Source organism: Nicotiana tomentosiformis, chromosome 1 (genome assembly GCF_000390325.3).
Source record: "Nicotiana tomentosiformis chromosome 1, ASM39032v3, whole genome shotgun sequence".
NCBI lineage: Eukaryota > Viridiplantae > Streptophyta > Magnoliopsida > Solanales > Solanaceae > Nicotiana > Nicotiana tomentosiformis.
In genome coordinates, this window is record NC_090812.1 from 18,183,769 (window position 1) to 18,204,765 (window position 20,997).

At 40.1% G+C, this 20,997-nt stretch overlaps 1 pseudogene; it reads right to left on the minus strand.

Annotated features, from left to right (window-relative positions):
* Positions 1-13,272: 13,272 nt before the first annotated feature.
* Positions 13,273-14,081, minus strand: LOC138903689 (uncharacterized; annotated as a pseudogene).
* Positions 14,082-20,997: the final 6,916 nt, after the last annotated feature.

A 20,997-nucleotide genomic window follows, 5' to 3' on the forward strand; every position in this document is an offset into this window, starting at 1 on the left:
CGATGTCGTATCGGTGAACTATTTAATGAGTTAGAAACTAGACTCGTAGCTATTCAATTTTATATATGGATCATCTTGTAATTCTAAGTATATTGGGAGAAAAGCTCTGCTATATTTGACCTAATATTCAGCACATTATGAATGTAATTTGTGATGACCTTTGCCAACTTTTGTTTCAAAACTCGCTTGACTTCAAAATGTAACACAAGACTATCATACGACTAAAATACCTAATAACATAACCTCCTATCATGTTAATAACCCTAGTATCACCCCAAAAGTAAATGTTATAGCATTCCCAACTTGACAACACTCGATGAAACTTATTTTCTTCAATTTGCTTAGATCCTAAGCCTTTCAACCCTTTTGGTAGTTATTATCCATGATCTTAAAGATTTGTAACCTCCAAGGTAACATGATTAACTTACTTTATGTAATTTAAAGGACGATCTCATTTTTGAGCTTACATCAATTGACTTTTGATGTACTCTCACATACGAAAATATGGGGTGTAACACCCAAGTTTCCATGAACCGCTGTGGAAGAGGAACACCTTCTTCATGGTCAGGTGCGGCCGATGGAGATGGTGTAGCAACCGCTGGTGGAAGAGTAAACTAAGATGGAAATGATATAGCAGTTGCTGGTGTTGGTGAAGATGGAGATGAAGCTGATAAAGTTGAAGAGTGAGAAGCAGCTGCATCAAATGCAGTGCTAGTTATTTAATGCTCGCCAACCAAAGATGATAAGGACCTGGTACTCAGCCCCGCAGCACCGGTTGCAGCAATTGGGGCTCAAAAACGGGAGTTGGCATATTCTACCGAATCAGATTCTCCTTAAAGTGCCGAGACATCGTCTTCACTTGGTGTAACTATCTCAACAGGTCGAGCATCCTTGTTATGATGATGAGGATCGTCGCCTTCTGTGTAAAGAAGCTCCCTCATCAACAGCTTCATCATCATCATCATCAATCATCTTAGTGTCTACGACCGGCCCAGAAGGAGGACCAGCCATCATCGTCGCCGGAGATGATTCGGGGACATCAACCTTTGCCCTTTTATTCTTTTCCCCGACCGCAGAAAAGCATTTTCTCTTTGTTTGTTTATCCTCCGGCCAGAGACTCCATAAAGAAATATTTGCACCTGAAACAGGCTCGGAGATACCTGTTTGAGTAAGTGCTTCCTGAAGCAGCCTCGCTGCATCAGCAGGATCAGCCAGAATGTTCTCCTCGAGGACAACAACAGAGCCCGCAGGTAGACCTAATTCCATGAACAAAGTCAGAAGGGTTCAACCACGTTCTTCATATACAAAAATGGAAGGAAGATAAATTAGAGTTACCATGATTTTTGGCCTTCCACTCGTATTTAAGGGCCAGTTCTTTCCACGAACGAGTTTCGGGCGTTGTGACGTCTAAAATCTTCTGAACCCACCGGTTCAAACCTTCCACCACCGGTGGGAGCCATCGAGTTGAAGAAACATGGGAAGGGTGAAGAGATGATATGAACATAGAAGAATATCTAGTATGAGGAATATTATACAAAGAACTTACGAGTGCAGTTTCAAGCAACCGAAAAGGATGAAGCCGTTGTCAGAATTATGTCGTTGGTGGCAAGTGCAACGAACCATTCCATCCATCCACGGTCGTTGTCATCATCCATGATAGACAACAAAGCATGCTGGCCATGCTTGCAATGGTTTATCATTCCCCCGCGGAAGATTTTGGGAGAATAGAGATTCACCACATGAGCTAAGGTTAGCTCCTCCCCAGTTTCTAGGCACAAACATCGGAGGCAGGCGATCGTCCTCCACACTAAAGGACTTACCTGTGCCAAATATACATGGTAGCGAAGGGAAAACTCCGCAACCACGGAATCAAGCTCTCCGCTAAAAGAAAACGCACCCAAAGTAAAGGGATACGTGAAAAAGTATGTACGAGGGTTAGCAGTAGGAAATTTCTCTTCAAAATCCTTCGAAGTATTAAGCCTTCTTGGGATGATGGAATCCATTGTTGGAGGAACGGAGTCCTCTGTTTTGTTCTTATTCTTTGTAGAACCACCACGTTTGGAGGAAGAAACCATTAGAAGAGAAGAAGGTAAAGAGTTTGTGTTTGAAGAAAATTAGAAAAAGGATGGAAAACAAGGATGCAAATCAGAAGCTCAAGCAATTGTGAAATGCAAAGGAAAAGAAAGTTGTGTATAAGTAAAATATTGGCGGCTAAATTCATGGCAATGATTACCTCGATAATCGGCAAACGTTGTGCTGAATCATGGGATGACGCATGTTCGGGGCATTAAATACGGAGAGACATGCATCTAATCAACTGTCAGAGACCTTCAGAGGAAATTCTACCAACTTCCCGGTAACACAAAGTTATGTCACCAGAAAGTAGGAGGACTATCTGTATAGGGCAAAATATGATAGGACACGTGGCTGACTAAAAGGAGGACACATGAAATCCAAGATGGAATGGTTAAGGACTGAACGCAGCCACTACGCTTGTCACCGGAACAGATAACGTTCATAAAAGTGTATTAAATACTCTGCGCTCGGTAGCATTTACTAAGGAATATTCTATAGCATTAAGAGCGACGGTCCGTTATAAAATATTTGGCATTTACGCTCAACGTTACATCTTCATCAATGACCCGCATAATTGGCATTAAAGGAGGGCATGATCCTAGGACCTTTTTTCCTAGGCATAACTATAAATAGTGAGCTCAGTTACCATTGTAAAATACATAAAAATTCTGGCTAGAACATATACTATATTCTATATAAAATTTTATATAATTTTACTCTCTTGCTTTTTGATCTCATCATGTTCTGTTCGGAAACCGTGTTCACGGAATCACTATCTTTGCTATTTTATCTACATTCCATGACTAAGTACTGCGTATTTTTTCGATTATTATATTATTTCAGGATCAAATTAGTTCACTTGTCTAGAAACCATGTATAAATTTAATTGTACCGTTTTACGGGTAAACACTACTGAAACAGCCTCTCTACATTCATTATAGGAGTAAGGTATGTGTACTATCTATCCTCCCCGGACCTCACTTGTGAATACTGGATTTGTTATTAATGTACGACTCAATTTGCTAACACCTCAACTATTCTATCTAGTATCTACTATTCTTACCGGCATAAATTTCGTTAATTATGTCTACCAAAACTTAGGCCGATTGAAAAACGTTTCTTTTTAGCCATAATTTAAATCATGGTCTTCAAGATTTATACTTACTAATTTCACTAACTGATAGATCACACCCTTAAATACTAAAAAGAAACGTAAACTTTACAAAGGATCCCTTAACAAGATTGTTTGTTTGCGCGTAAAACACATAATGAATATTTTAAATTAAAAAAGTCGAGCATTTATGTTCTTGCCGTTTAAAATTAGAGTTATATTACACGACCTTTTCTTTCATCTATTACATGACACAATTAGTACTCCCCTGTCTCAAATTGTCTGTCGTGATTTCTAAAAATAGTTGTCTCAAATTATTTATCATTTTAGAAATTCAATACAAAATTAATTATTTTTTCTCATTTTACCCTTAGTAATAATTATTCTTGAAGATGGATATGGCACATAAATAGAATAAATATTCAATGAAAAGAGAATATATCTTAAGGCATAAATAAGGGTAAAATAGTCAAAAATATTTTAATTAATATTTTTTAAGGACCGTGTAAAAGAAAAATATTGAAGGAAGTAGGAGCACGTGACTCGCATATGGACAGCTTAGTTAGTTATAACTAATTATCATATATATATATATATATATATATATATATATATATATATATATATAGTGTGTGTGTGTGTGTGTGTGTGTGATGTAGTGGTGAAGTGTATTAAGATTTTTAGAAATGAAATTCATTTTCTCTCATCCAAAGATTGAGAGCTTCTTCTAAAATCTTCATTTCCTCAATTGTCGACCACTAGTTGAGCTCATCTCTAACATTTATTATGGTGCAGGGGATATAGATCTAGACTTGTTGTGGTCGTTGATTCTGATTATTGCGACTCGAGATTCGTTGGCAATCAACAACAATTTTATTTTTGATTGAGCTAGGGTTTGAGTTTTTTTCTCTTCTGATTCACAATATGTGAAATCTGTGATTTGTGAAGAATAAATACTTAACTTGACTGAATTCGTCACCTATGGCGATTGAAGAACAAACTCCAGCTGGAACCAGTGCTGGAACCACCATAGATCACCATCACCCTGTGTTCCTTCAGCCATGTGACACTCTAGATAGTTCCTCAATCTCTATCCAGTTGACTGGTACTGAAAACTATGCATTGTGGAGTAGGTGCATGAAAATTGGGTTAATTGGCAAAAGTAAGTTAAGATTTGTAGATAAACGATGTACTAAAGGCAAATTTGATCGATCCTTGCATGAACTGTGGGAAAAATGTTATGCCATAGTCTTGTCTTGGATTATGAATGTTATGAGCAAAGAATTGCTTAGTGGAATAGTGTACAAATCGAGTGCACACAAAGTATGGGCAGATCTGAAAGATAAATATGACAAGGTAGATGGACCTCGCATCTTCTATCTGCATAAAGAGATAACTACATTGTCACAAGGGATCTCTTCAGTTTCGCTTAGTTCTCACAGTTGACAGATCTATGGGAAGAATATGTTGCCCTTATACCTTGCCCAGGATGTGATTTTGCAGAATCTAAGAGTTATGCTGAGCACTTTGAGTATCAAAGACTTCTGCAATTCTTAATGGGATTAAACGAAACCTACAATTAGCCTAGAAGTCAAATTTTGATGATGTCTCATGTTCCAACTATCAACAAGGCATATTCAATGATAATTTCATAAGAGAGCCAAAGGTCCTTGGGAAAATTCACACATGTTGTTTATCACATGGAGTTGCATTATTCACTAACAAAGGTGGAATGAATTTAGGGAACAACTATAAACCTAGAAGGAATATCTTATACTGTGACTTCTGCAATTACAAAGGCCACACCAGGGAGACTTGCTATAATATACATGGATATCCCTTAGACTTTAAGATGAGAAAGAAGACAAGTGGGTACCAGCAACGACCCGTGGCTACTGTAACAGCTCATGAGGGGCAGAATACACTATGCAAACCATCAGCCACTCCACTAACACATAAAGAGAATCATGTGCTGAATCGATCCACATGGAACACAATGTAGGGACAAGGAATTGTGTTTACTCAGGAGTAGTATGATCAAATACTAAAGTCAATCAACAAGGACAATTCTGGTAACCACATGAAAGACTTTGCAGGTACAATTAATACCTTTGTTGTAAATGATACAGTAGAAAACACTGAAATAATAAAAAATACAAATTGGATAGTAGATTCTGGTGCAACCAATCATATGGTTCAAAATGAGAGATTGAAAAACAAATTATACACCAATAGCATTAAAAGGGGAACAAAGGTATACTTACCAGATTGAAAATCTCTAGTTATATCATGCACATGAGAATGCAAAATTGGCAAGGATGAAATCATTAAGAATGTGTTGTATATACCAGGTTTCAAGTATAACTTGCTGTCAGTTTCTAAGCTAACAAAGGATTTGAGGTATTTTATGTCATTTTATCCTAACTTCTGGATACTGCAGGACCTTCACACTGGGAGAGTGAAGGGGATTGGTAAGGAGCTGGAAGGACTGTACAACCTGCAGCAAAAGAAAGTAAAAGCCAAAGCTGCAGCTATACAAGTACCTTGTGAACATGAGAAAGAGAAAGACTTGGAAATTTGGCACGGAAGACTTGGACATGCCCCTGACATAGTGGTGAAGTAGATTCCAAATATGAGATTTAAGCCAAATAGCAATAGAATAAAGGAATGCACAATCTTTCCTCTAGCTAGATAAGGAAGATTGCCATTTCCAAAGAGTACTTCCATTTATGATAAACATTTTCATTCGACACATTTAGATGTATGGGGTCCCTATAGGATATCAACTCGTGATGGTTTTAGATTCTTCTTCACTGTAGTTGATGACTATAGTAGGATGGTATGAAATTACTTGTTGAGACTTAAAAAGTGATATGATTGTATGTCTAAGACAATTTCTAGCCTTGATAAAAAATCAGTTTGATGTATCAGTGAAGATTTTAAGAAGTGACAATAGCACTGAGTTTTTTAACTCTAAGTGCAAAATTCTTTTTCAATCTCATGGTATGATTCATCAGAGTTCGTGGGTAAATAACCCACAACTAAATGGGGTGGTTGGAAAAAAAACACAGACATATACTAAAAGTGGCTAGAGCCATAAGACTTCAAGGGCATTTACCCCTTAAATTTTGGGGAGAATGTGTACATGTTGCCGTTTATGTGATCAACAGGCTTCCTCTATCAGTATTAGCAGGAAAGTCCTCCTTTGAAGTTATATATGGGAGACCACCATCACTATATGAGGTCTATACCCGCCTATGTTTTGCCACTAATGTGGGAGGAGGTGACTGTCACACCTCCTTTTTCCCGAGGGGATAGGGGAGTTTTTCCAATTATAGTGACATTAATCGAAATGGAATTATTTTATTTATTCAAAGTCGCCACATGGGATTATTTTATGGTATCCCAAGTCACCGATTTATTTTAAATCTCAAATCTAAGAAATTGATTCTATTTATGGTCCTCGAATACAGAAAACCGAAAAAAGAATTTTGTTAACCCGGAAGAAGGTGTGAGGCACTCCCGAGTTTCGTGATTTTAGCATGGTCGCTTTAATAATACTTGGCTAAATCAATTTGTTTAATTACTTATTTTTAGGACCTATGTGTGTTTTACCTTTTACCGATTTTAATTATGGCGTTATGGATTTATCTTTGAAAACGGATCACATGTGTGTAAATCCGCTTTATTCAGCGCGCTAAAAATCATGTCACGCGAACGTGTACACAATTAGTTATGCTTTATTAATTTAAGATTGTTCGGCCGAAGTTGCGCGAACGCATACCTCGATTTAATTTTGGAAATCGTGACTATGTCACGCGGACATGTACACAATCACGATAATAAGCTAAGCCGCGCCTAAAAGCATTTCTACGAGTATTCAATTTAACAATCGTAATCGTGTCACGCGAACGTATACATAATAGGATAATTTGATTAAATGGTGCCTAAAAGCATCTCTACAGATGTTCATAAGTTGTTTACTCTCATATACTTTATTCGAGATTAAAATAAAACCTATAAGTTATGGACATGTGATTATTATTTGTGATTTTTAGACTATTAGGGTAGAAACTTGGGATTAGATATCTCGTTCATGAGCCGACATGGGCCCAAAATGAGGGAATATTCAGTTGTCTGCTAAGCAGGCTCATTTGGAGCACAATCGAATACCATATGAACAAACATTCTCATATTCAAATCACATGTAATCAATTGATAGACTATTCATGCTTCATATGATATATGCCTTGCAACAAATCATACAACAATAAGATAAACGGGGAAAGAATAACTGTTTTGAAGAATAAATTATAAAGTTTGCTATTCTAAGAGAATTGAACTAACTGAAGGTGAATCTTCATTTCAAACTTAAACACAAATATATCTATGTGCAGACTGCATTCGAATCAGTTTTGTCCAAAATAATTACATCACATGAGACATTAAAGCTGGATATTCATGAGAGTATGAAGGATTAAATGGGCCATAAAGCATTACAGACCACTAAACAGGGTAACTCATAAACCAAAACGCAGCTTTACCACAGCTACCAAATCTCAACAGTCCATTCCCGACTTGAATCCTTTGAAACCTCAAACCAAAGACAACCTTAGATTAATACATGTTTGGCAAGTATTTCATATGACAAAACCAGAAAGCATTTGAGCAATTTTGACATGTACATCAGTAGGGAATCACTTCTAATCAATATGAAACTAAGTAAGACCAATTCTTGTTTAAGCTACACATTTAATATTGAATAGGAAAACTAAATCAAAGAAGAACTTAGTGCAGTCGTGTAGCTTAAGCAAGCAATTAGCATACATAGAAAGCTTCTAACACATTTATTGACACTCAAACTTTGTTTATATACTTAAATAGGTACTGCAATTGTATAGCACATACCTGTTTACAACAGAACCAAAACAAATAGAAAATAAGTCTCTAGAATTAAAAAATGAAAAAAAAGGCAGCAGCACGAACAAACTCAGGAGCCGAAATGGGCTAAAATTAATGTCAATTGATTGCTCTTGTCAAGAGAAATCGATTAAAGTAAGTTTTAGACCAAATCGAGTTGATATTGCCAAATCAGAAAAGGAAAAGATTAGGGTTTTTCTGGATTTTAGATTTGAAACTGGCCGAGTTTGGTGGGGAATTTGGGAAAACTAATGGTATATTAGTGATGAGGGGAGGCTAGGGATTGTGGGTTGTTAATTTGGGGTGGTTTGGAGTGGCGCCGCCACCGTAGGCGATTTTCGGCGGGTGGCGGAGGTGAGAAGGTGTGAGAGAGACGAGTTATGGGGGTGAGAAGGTCTGTGAGGGTTCATGGGGGTATGGGGATCTCTCTCGGACCGTTATAAGGGGGAATGGTGGTGAGTTGAGGGCCATTGTATTAGGGAAATGAACGGCCAAGATTGCCGTTACAAAAACGGCATCTTTTTGGTTTAAATAAGGCTGGACCGGAAATGGAATTTGTGGGATTGGGCTCGGTAAAAAGGGAACTGGGCTCAATAGAACGGCCCAGTTCAGTTTTGCAACAAAATTGGCCCTTTTTCTCTTCTTGCTCTTTTTTCTTTGTTTTTCTTTCATTTTAAAATTCTACAAATTTAAAAATAAAAATCCTAATTAGATTTTATCTTAATACTAATTTGCAAAACTAACCTACTCATTATTTCTACAATTTAGATAATTAATTAACCTAAAACTAATGAAGAAAAAAAAGCTAAAAGCTAAAAATATAAAAAAAAACCACGGTATTTTTATGATTTTTGTTTAATAATGCAACTAATTCATGTAATTGAGTTCTAAATGCAATTAAGATCTAAAATGGTATGCAATGAAATATTAAACATTTTTGGATGTTTTTCTATGATTTAAGAATGTTAAAAACGCATGAAAATGCAATTAAATGCAAACCATTAATTAACAAAAAATTCCTACAAATTCTATGAGAATTAAAAACAATTAAGAAAAAATATATTTGTGAATTTTGTAGGAGTATTTTATTCGGGCAAAAATTACATGCTCACACAGCTACCCCTCTTTGCTCGAGAACATGAAAAGTTTTTGGGCAAAGATAACGTCAGCAATTACGAGCGATTTTTGCCCGTTTGGATACTCCATTGGGAAGCACTTTGAAAAAGTTTGACGAACCTTGCTTAGGAGGTTGCCTACATATCCTTGGCTATAAAGGAATCAGGTCAGTGTAGTTCTGGAAGTTTTGGTAGCTGGGACTACCAGAAAACTGTGATTTCACTGTTGTTATTGTTGTTGTTGTTGTTACTGCTGCTGAGCTCCTTCTTACACCAAAGTCAAAAATGAAAAAGACTAACTAAGCCTACCAGCTACGAGTTACAAGATTCATATCTATAAATCTTCTGAAGCTTGTTCTTGAGTCGTGGCTGGTTCTTCATGCAGACACTGATCTGAATCTTAATGCTTGCTAGCTGCAGGTGCTAGTTCATTCTTCTTCAGCTTTTCAAATCAGTATGGGACAAGCTTGTGGATTGATTCATGTTTTAGGCGGTCCACATCTTTTCTCTGCCTCTGCACTTTAGTTTCAACTCTTTTATTTTCCTTCTTTTATTCTGGACTGAGACTTCTTTTTTTGGTCGTCTTGAATCCTGTGCCTCGAGGTATAACCTGCTCAGGCATCAAAACAAACGAATGGAATTTTTCTGCCCCAGTTTTCACTAGGAAGATTTCGTGAGTTATTGTAACAAAATTCTATATTACTTCATTATTGAAAGCGATAAAAAGGGTGGGAGTGGTGTACCCGGAGGAAACGTAGACTAGGGAGTGGAGACCCTATGTTTAAAAGTAAAATCAACTAGGGATTGGAGACCCTATGTTGGAAAGCCATCAATTAGGGAGTGGAATCCCTATGTTTGCATCAGGTTATGTTGGCATCAACTAGGGAGTGGAGACCCTATATTGGCATCAACTAGGGAGTGGGGACCCTATGTTGGCATCAGGTTATGCTGGCATCAACTAGGGAGTGGAGACCCTATATTGGCATCAACTAGGGAGTGGAGATCCTATATTGGCATCAACTAGGGAGTGGAGACCCTATGTTGGCATCAGGTTATGATGGCATCAGGTTATGCTGGCATCAACTAGGGAAACCATATGTTGGCATCAGGTTATGCTGGCATCAGGTTATGTTGGCATCAGGTTATGATGGCATCAACTAGGGAGTGGAGACCCTATATTAGCATCAGGTTATGCTGGCCTCAACTAGGGAGTGAAGATCCTATGTTAGAAAATTATCAACTAGAGAGTGGAGACCCTATGTTGGCATCATGTTATGCTGGCATCAACTAGGGAGTGGAGCCCTTATATTGGCATCAGTTTATGCTTGCATCAACTAGGGAGTGGAGACCCTACGTCGGAAAATTATCAACTAGGGAGTGGAGACCCTATGTTGGCATCAGGTTATTCTCGCATCAACTAGTTGGTGGAGACCCTACGTTGGAGAATCATTAACTAGGGAGTGGAGACCTTATATTGGCATCAACTAGGGAGTGGAGATCTTATATTGGCATCAAGTTATGCTAGCATAAACTAGGGAGTGGAGACCCTATATTGGCATTAACTAAGGAATGGAGACCCTATGTTGGAAAAACGCAGCTAGGGATTGGAGACCCTATACTACCATGATTTTGAATTTTCTTTGTTTTTTTTTCATCATTTTCATCATCATTTATTATTTCTTTTCTTTCTTACTATTTCAAAGAATGGGTAAATGCGAATAGAATTTTAGAGAAAACCTCCCTGTTTTGAGTTGTTGCTGCAAAGTTATTTCTAGCCCTTGCGCAATTTCTTTTTGGTTGCACCTGCTTCTTGCAAGGTTGCTTTTGGATTGCACCTGTTTTCTTGTTTTTCAAACAAAGAATAATTTGTCAGTTTGAAACGGTGGTTGGTTTTGTGGCCTTGAATGTTTGGGTCACTTGATCTCGGCCCGGCTTCTTTGATGAAGATCTCAACTGCTTGCTTGTTCCCTAAGGACCGGTTTTATTTCTGGCCCTGGAGAACTTGTCTTTTCTAAAACTTTACCATGATGGTTAATCATGTGGGACTTAATGTTTTTCAACTTTATTTTGTCTTTGTGGGCATTTGACTTTGATTTCCTTTCTTTTCAGGAGTTCTTGATTTCAAAGCATCGGCCATCATGGCCAGTCGAAGTCGACTCGATGGACCTGCCGAGGCTGGGTTACTTCTTGAATATTGGCTCGTGTCAAACAAAAGCCATGTAAACCAATCTTGCCATGCTTTCTTTGTCTTAGTTTTAGAACATAATTAGACCGAAAGGGATTCAAAGAAAAACAAACGAAGAAATGGACAAAATGAACTTAGACGAGAGGTATCCCTTTCGGGGAAAGGAAACAAGGACTTATCTGGAGTGCATGCGGACTTCAATGAACATGACATGCCTCTGGGACTAGATGCATGATCTGTGTAAACCGCCCATCTCTCAGAAATTCATTATAACTTATACCTCAAGCTTGAGAAACCTTGCCATGACTCTCTCGATGTTGATGGCTGTGAGGATTCCCCTTTTCGATCAGTGGTGCCCTTTGCGGGTTTTCACCAGCTGACCTCTCTTATTTCTCTTCTCACAGTCGCCTTGTAGTGCGCATTGTGAGTTTTCACTAACAAGACTCTCTCATTTCAATTTCTCTGCTTACCATCATCTTACGGTGCCCGTGAGGGTTTTCACTGATAAGACTCTCTCATTTTATTTCATCATTTGGTGGCAACAGATCCAAGTAACATTCTCGCTGATTGATCGGAAAGACTTAAAAGGATTTGGGTAAAAGAATTAGGATCGGGTTACAACATTGGAAACTTTCAGGCGGAACCATCGCCGAACCGTTATAACTTTTGCCCCAGTTTTAACTTTTGGGAAAATTTAGATTTTTATTTTGGTGTGCCTGAACCCCAGAAAGAGGCTACCTATGTATCCTTTCGGATTCAAGTCGAACGTTGTTCAAGGAACTTTATTTTTTATTTTTATTTTCTTTTCATCATTTTTTTACATGACTTTCAGGTTCCAAAGAGGGTAATCAAAGAAAAGAGAACCGGCTCAAAGGGTTTGCAAAGGTTGGTAGTGTTTGGGTAGCGAGAATGAAAGCCTTTGTCATCCCAAACGAAGAGTATTAAAACTGCGAAAGGGGTTAAACATAATACCTTTATACCGCATCCGCATTGACAGTTGTTTCGGGGTCATTTCCTTCAATGTCTCCCAAGTACAATGCCCCTTTCGGCAACAGTTTTCTTATAATGTATAGACCTTTCCAATTTGGAGCAAATTTTCCTTTTGCTTCCTCATGATGCGGGAGAATATGTCTCAGAACGAGTTGCCCCACTTCGAATTTCCTAGGCCGCACTTTCTTATTGTAGGCACGGGCCATTCTTTGTTGGTACTTGCCCTTGACAAACTGCGGCCATCCGCTTTTCATCAATCATAGTTAATTGTTCCAGCCGGATCTTGACCCATTCATCATCCTCGATCTAAGCTTCAACAATGATTCGAAGAGAGGGAATTTCAAATTCTGCAGGTATTACAGCTTCAGTGCCATAAACCAATAAGTAAGGCATGGCCCCAACTGATGTGCGCACGGTTGTGCGATATCCCAATAATGCAAAAGGCAGCTTCTCATACCACTATCTAGAACTTTGAATCATTTTCCTGAGGATCTTTTTGATGTTCTTGTTTGCCGCTTCAACGGCGCCATTGGTTTTGGGTCGGTAGGGGGTAGAATTGCGATGCATAATTTTAAACTGTTCGCATACCTCCCTCATCAAGTGACTGTTCAGATTTGCAGCATTGTCTGTAATGATAGTTTTTGGAATACCAAAATGACAAATGATGTTGGAATGCACGAAGTCCACCACTGCTTTTTTAGTGACGGCTTTAAAAGTGACTGCTTCAACTCACTTTGTGAAATAATCAATGGCAACCAAGATGAATCTGTGCCCATTTGAAGCTTTTGGCTCGATCGTCCCAATGATATCCATGCCCCAAGCAACGAACGACCAAGGTGCTGACATAGGATGCAACTCTGACGGCGGTGCATGAATCAAGTCACAGTGTATCTGACATTGATGGCATTTCCGGATAAACTTAAGCAATCCTTTTCCATGGTAATCCAGTAATAACCTGCCCGCAGGATTTTCTTTGCAAGTACATATCCGTTCATGTGGGGGCCGCATACCCCCGAATGCACTTCGTTCATGATATTTTCAGCTTCTTTGACGTTTATACACCTCAAAAGATTCAGGTCTGGGGTTCTTTTATATAAAACTTCTCCGCTTAAGAAGAAACTGTTGGCCAGCCTTCTAATGGTTCTCTTTTGGTCTCTACTGGCCTACTCGAGATATTCCTTTGTTTTCAAAAACCTTTTAATATCGTGATACCAAGGCTGAACATCTGGTTCTATCTCAATTACATTACAATAACCATGCCTTTCTCGAATTTGGATTTCCAGTGGGTCAATGTGGACATTACCCGGATACGGCAACATTGAGGCCAAAGTAGCTAATGCATCAGCTAATTCATTGTGGAATCGAGGAATATACCTGAACTCGACGGACTTGAACCGTTTGCTAAGATCTTCCACGTGTTGCCTGTATGGGATAAGCTTGATGTCTCGGGTTTCCCATTCGTCATTGGCTTGCCGGATAATCAAGTCAGAATCTTCCATGATTAACAACTCCTCAATATCCAAATCAACTGTCATGTTCATGCCCATGATGCGAGCTTCATACTCGGCAGTGTTTTTCGTACAGAAGAAACGAAGTCGGGTTGTGGCCGGATAGTGCTGACCAGTGGGCGAAATCAAAATTGCCCCAATCCCGACACCTTTTGTATTTACAGCTCCATCAAAGAACATTTTTCATGCATTTGTGTCCTCTGGAATTATTTCAACTGAGTTTACTTCCTCGTCTGGAAAGTATGTACTTAGGGGTTGGTATTCATCATCAACCGGATTCTCAGCTAGATGATCTGCCAAGGCTTGAGCTTTCATCATCGTGCCGGTGACATATACAATGTCAAACTCTTGGTTTCTGGAATATGTACTTCAGAGGATCCATTCTGGTTATGAGATATGTGGTGTAGGCCAAAAGATAATGTCTGAGCTTCTAGGTGACCCAAGTTAGGGCGCAACAAGTTCTTTACAACAAAGTATACTTGGCTTCATAACTGGTAAACTTCTTGCTCAAGTAGTATATGGCCTGCTCTCTCTTCCCGGTCACATTATGTTGCCTCAGGACACAACCAAAGGAATTTTCCAAGAATGTCAGATACAAAAACAAAGGTCTTCCTGGCTCGGGTGGAACCCATACTGGCGGATTTGACAGATATTCTTTGATCTTATCAAAAGCCTCTTGAAATTCATCCATCCATTTGATTGCTGCATCTTTCTTCAGTAGCTTAAATATGGGCTCACAAGTGGTGGTGAGCTGAGCAATGAATCTGCTGATGTAATTCAATCTTCCCAGTAGACTCATAACCTCTTTCTTGGTTCTCGGAGGTGGCAAATCCCGAATAGACTTTATCTTTGTTGGATCTAGCTCGATTCCCCTCCGGCTAACTATAAACCCCAGAAGTTTCCCAGATGGAACTCTGAATGCACATTTAGCTGGATTCAATTTCAAGTCATACCTACACAGACGCTCAAAGAACTTTCTCAAATCCCGATCATTGTCTTCCTGCGTTCTGGACTTAATGATCACATCATCCACATACACCTCGATTTCCTAGTGCATCATGTCGTGGAAAATGGCAGGCATAGCCCTCATGTAAGTTGCCCCAGCATTTTTCAGACCAAATGGTATGACCCTGTAATAGTAAGTGCCCCACGGTGTGGTGAAGGCTGTCTTTTTTGCGTCTTCTTCATCCATCAGAACTTGGTGATACCCAGCATAACAATCCACAAAAGACTGTATCTCATGTTTGGCACAATTGTTGACCAGAATGTGGATATTTGGTAACGGAAAGTTGTCCTTGGGGCTTGCTTTGTTCAAATCCCTATAGTCAACACACACTCGGGTTTTCCCGTCTTTCTTTGGTACTGGAACCACATTAGCCAACCATGTGGTGTATCGAACTACTCGGATTACACCAGCTTTCAATTGTTTGGCAACTTCTTCTTTGATCATGTCACTGATGTCTGTTTTGAACTTTCTTTGCTTTTGTTGGACACGTGTACAGCCGGGGTAAGTTGGCAACTTATGTACCACTAAATCGACGCTTAGTCCTAGCATATCATCGTAAGACCATGCAAACACGCCTTTAAATTCAAACAAAAGTTGAATCAATGCATCTCTAGTTTTTTCCTCAGCGTGAATGCTTATCATGGTTTCTCTGATATCTTCTAAACTGCCCAAATTAACTGGCTCGGTTTCATTTAAGTTTGGCTTAGGCTTATTCTCAAATTGTTCCAATTCTCGGTTTAAATCCCTAAAAGCCTTATCTTCATTATATTCTGGTTCTTGATTCATTATTTCACAGTTAGACAACGTTTTAGGATCTGGGCATGAAGTCCGCAAGCATGTCATGTTATTTAAGTCCGCATTATTAGAATTGAAAAGAAAAAGATAAGAAAATAACAAAATCAGAAAGAAATAAAAGAAAAGATCCATAGACAATGAAATATTGATTTTATTTCATTGAACTTGAAGATAGGAGGGTTTACTGAAATGAAAAGACAACAAAATAAAAACATTTGAGTTACACCCTGAAATAACTCGGAATGGAGTAGCCTTCCAACTTTGAAGCTTATCATTTGTCCCCATGTACTATACCTCAGCAGCGCTTGAGCCTTCCCCCGGTTGGACCATGTGAATCTCGTACAACATTTGTCTCATTGCATCACAAATGTCCTCAATTTCTTCGGTGGTGAAGGCCCCTTCTTCTTCTTCTATATACTTTGGCTTAACAAATGATTGGCGAGATACGGGACTAGCTGAGGCAGGACCCATCCATTTTTATTATGCTCATCGGCCCATTTTATGTTGGCATTGGCAGCTTGGAATCCTATGCCAAAGAACTTCTCATTGGCAGTCAAAGTGACAGGCTCTGTGACGCCTTGTAAGGATACCCCGAGCCCTTTACCGGGCTTGTACCATGTTGGATCATTTCACTGGCCACCATGATTGATGCATTTGATAAGCAGGGTTGAGGAAACGGGGTTCCTTCTTCGCACTGGTTGGCAACCATAATTTCAAAGGCTTGATAGACAATGTGCTCACTTCCCTCTCTAGCCTCGAGACACGGGACTGACGGGTCCCTATAAATGGACTGTTTATCCTCCCCATGGACGATAATTTCTTGATTTTCATGTTCAAACTTGACCTTTTGATAGAGAGTAGAGGGCACAACTCCTGCGGCATGGATCCATGGTCTTCCTAGGAGAAAGTTATATGAAGTATCCATGTCTAGAACTTGGAACGTTACTTCAAAGTCCATGGGGCCAATGGTTAGAATTAAGTCGATTTCCCCTATCATATCTCGCTTGGCCATCAACAGCGCGCAAACAGACATTGTTTGGTCTAATCCTTTCTGTCCCGATTTCCATCCTCTGTAGTGTTGAGAGAGGGAAAATATCGACTTCAGAACCACCATCTAGCATAACCCTCTTCACATAATAACCTTCACACTTGACAGTCAAATGAAGGGCTTTGTTGTGAGCGTCTCCCTCTGGAGGCAAGTCATTGCGGCTGAAGGAGATCCGGTTGACTTCGAAAAATCGCTCAGCCATTCTTTCCAATTGTTCGACTGAAGTTTCAATCAGGACATACGCCTCATTCAATGTTTTTAGAAGCACCTTCTGATGTTCATTTGAGCTCATCAGCAAGGATAAAAGTGAACCTTGGGAAGGAGTCTTCCTAAGTTTATCAATTATGGCATATTCCGAAGTTTTCAAAACTCCTCTGCTTCTTCAGCACTCACCAACTTCTTGAGTGTAAACCGCTTCTCCTTGTTTAGCTTTGATTTGTTCAATTCTTCTGGGTTGTGATACTTCCCAGATTGGTTCATTTTGTTTACTTCTCCCATGACTTCCTTTCCTTTGTATGTGACCACTGTCTTATTGTAGTTCCAAGGGATGGCAGTGGGGTTTCTCGTGGGATTCCTCGGTGCGCGGATGATGACCAAAGGCGCATCCAGCCTGGGTGGGATTATTGGCCTCTGCGCCACATAAGTTCCTTTTGGTACATACATCTTTGGCATATTTAGCGTGGCTTTCCTCTGTTCAAATCCTTTTAGAGGGCTCAACATGAGTTGTTCCTTCCTGGGGGCCCTAGGAACGTAGAGAATGGCATCTTGAGCAGGTATTGCCCCTGTCTTTGTTTACACAGCCTTTTCTGCATCTTGTGGGAGTGGAATTGATCTTCTTCTCGTCTCTAGCTTGTTTTGCCACCTCTTTGGGTTTCTTTTCTGAGTCGGCGATGACAATGATAGCTTTTAAAGCTGGGTTGAATTCTTTGTCCTCACAGATCATCCCAATGAAAGGCCCATTATTATGAGCCGGTAATAGGTTGTTAGTTATATTGGGGACTTCCTCGTCCCTTAACACTACTCTCTTCTGTTCTATCAGATTCTCAACTGCCCTCTTAAGAGTTCAACAATCTTCAGTGTCATGCCTTTCTGCCCCTGAATGATAAGCACACCTGGTACCGGGCCGGTATAATGGATATTCTAGATTCTGCTGGTTTGGAGGCACAGGTTGCAATAGACCCATTTGGACTATCTTTGGGAACATGCTAGAGTAAGACTCACCAATAGGGGTGAAGTCGCTTTTCCTGGGTGGCTCCCGGGGACGTGTGTTATGTTGGTAGTTGTTCTGTGGTGGACGCGGATTATATGGAGCTTGGTGAGGATGGTTATTTCTTGGAGGTGGAGCTCTGTTTTGGTTGTAATGTTGTTGTGGCCGTGTGTAAGGTTGGGCATTCATCACCGCAGAGGGAGGCGGTGCCACGGCATATGCTGCATCTTGATGGGGGTAGTAATGTTGCGGGGTCCTAGAAGGCGGACAAGAATAATCACAAGGTCGGCGAGCATTTCTCGAACTTGAAGCCATCATGGCTCCTTCTTCTCTCTTCTTCTGGTTTGCTAAACCTCCCGAGCCATTCTAGATGGCTTGGGAAATGGCTCTGAAAACGGATTGACTTATGATGCGGCCTGTTTTCAGGCCGTTTTCTACCATTTCTCCAATTTTTATGGCCTCCACGAACGGTTTGCCCATGGTAGACAACATGTTTTGGAAGTAATCGGCCTTTTGGGCTTGTAAGAAGATATTGACCATCTCGGACTCATCCATCGATGGTTTTACCCTGGCTGCTTGTTCACGCCATTTGATAGCATATTCCCGAAAACTTTCCGAGGCTTTCTTTTTGAGGTTGGTCAGGGAATTCCTGTCCTGGGCTATAACAACATTGTATTGGAATTGCCTTACAAAATCCTGGGCCAAGTCGTCCCATATATGCCACTGGGAGATGTCCTAGTCCATATACCACTCAGAAGCGATTCCGGTAAAGTTTTCTCCAAAATAGGCCATTAGCAACTCCTCTTTTCCACCAGCACCCCTCAGCCGGTTACAATATTGCTTCAAGTAGGATATTGGGTCTCCGTGACCGTCATATTTTTCTAATTTTGGCGTTTTAAAGCCAACGGGCAAATGTACGTGAGGGAACATGCACAAATCAGCATACGAAACGCTCTTTTGGCCACTCAGGCCTTGCATGTTCTTGAGGCTCTGCTCGATGATTTTCATCTTTCGAGCTATCTCTTCTTGTTCAAGGTTCCTCACGACCCTTTCATGTTCTATGGGAGACTCATATTGTGGGTGCTGAGGATAGGAGTTTGGGGTAACACGGGCGATGTCCAGTTGAAATTGGGGTGCTTGAAACGTGAAAGTTGATGGTTCAAAGCATGGTCGAGGCACTGTTGGTTGTGTCGTAGTAGAGGCTGGTGGTGCTGTGAACACTGTAGATATTATTCCTAAAGACGGTGCCTGGGGGCGAACCTCAGAAGGCATACCGGTGAAGTTGGCTGACATGGTGGGGTACCCAAACGGGATGAATAGGTTGGTCACTGGGATAGGGACATTGGTGGTTCCTCCCGTCCTGGGGAGCAATTCAGGAATAGTACTAGGTGGTTCCTTGTCGTTGGACCATGCGTCTCATATTTCTAGCATACGGCATCGTAGCCTTCTATTTTCCTTAGCAGCTACTGACTCTGACTGTGGGATAGCCGATACCGGGCTATCCTTGGGCTCAATGATGGGTAGATGACTTGCTGAGGCCATGGCGATACTTCCCTTAGATCTCGTGAAGTAAGGATGTGAAGCCAGATTACCACAAAATCCAACCACCTAAAAATAGGACATGTTCTTAAAGCATACACAACAACCTGGTTAGTTTGTGACATTTAACACATAGGGAATCGCATATTGGGGATGCAATGCACCTAAACAGTTAAATGTTTTTTAAATATTTTTGCAACGGCTGTGTGTTTTATCCCAGCTTTGTTATCTCCCCTTTTACTTTCTCACTTTTTTTCTCTTTTTATATATATATAATTATTATTTTTATTTTATTTCATGGCTATGATCGAATTCTACGTGGATTGCCTACGTATCATGACGCTGCATGAATCAGATCATTACGTAGTTCAGGGGATAAGTGTGAAATAACAAAAACCACGCACATTTTTCATTTCATTTTTCATTAACAAAGATATTTTTTTTTCTATTACAAGGAATTAAAATATTGACGACTATAAAGGAAAACAATGCAGACTCGAAATAAACAACGACACGGCCTTGAACAAAATTCGAAAAAAAAGTAAAGTACAGACTCGAAAAAAGACTAAAAACTCAAAAGTACATAAGAGCCTTTACTGGTACTCTGGGAGCCTGCGGGGCATTAGCTGGTCTTTGTGCGGGCCTTCACGCAATATCTTCTTGAAGACGGTCTAAGTCATCCATTACCTGGTGAGCGAAGGTCATCATGGAAGCGAATAATATGGACCTAGTCATGTCTTCACATTCGTGATATTTCATCATGACATAGTCAGCTATCTCCTTAATCCTTGTTCTGATAATTCCTTTTTCTTGGAGCAGACGCCCAATTTGCTGTGCCCGGGCTTCCAACACTTGTGCGTCTGTGTTGTTTTGGTCCTGTAGTTGTTGCACACTTTCTTCTAGTCGGCCAATTAATGCATAGCAATGCTCTTTTTCTGTCTTAAAATCTTTGTTTGCTGGACCATTTCATTCTCAAGGACAAATAGTTTTTTCTTCAGAACTGTTAGTTCTTTGTTGTATTTCTGCTTCAAATGGTGGGCATGTTCTTCTGCTCTTTTTTTGAGCATTTAGCAAATCTTTTTCAGCCTTTATAAAGTCAGTTGCATAGTCGTGTACCTTCATTCTTAAGTTGTTGATGATTTTTTCATCTCTCTCGCTCCTTACAGGTGTTTCGGCAGCTATCCTCATGTCCCGGAGTTGGGCTCGGAGCGCCTTGTTCTCTAGGGTGAATTTTCTCTTTTCACCTTCGGCTACTTGTGCCTGTAAGACATTGTCAAATGCGAGGTTCCTCAACTTTTGCTCCAAGCCAAGGATGGTGGCTTGATATTTCTTTTCCTTTTCTCCCCAGGCCAAACGCTCTCAGACTTTTTCATCAAAAGCCTGAATATGAGGCCTTTTGGGGGGCCATTCCGGCTCAGGCTCTGGCTCATCATTAATGCAATTTCTTCTTTCGAACCATGTGGCATAGCCCGGATCTACTTCACCTCTTGCAAGATC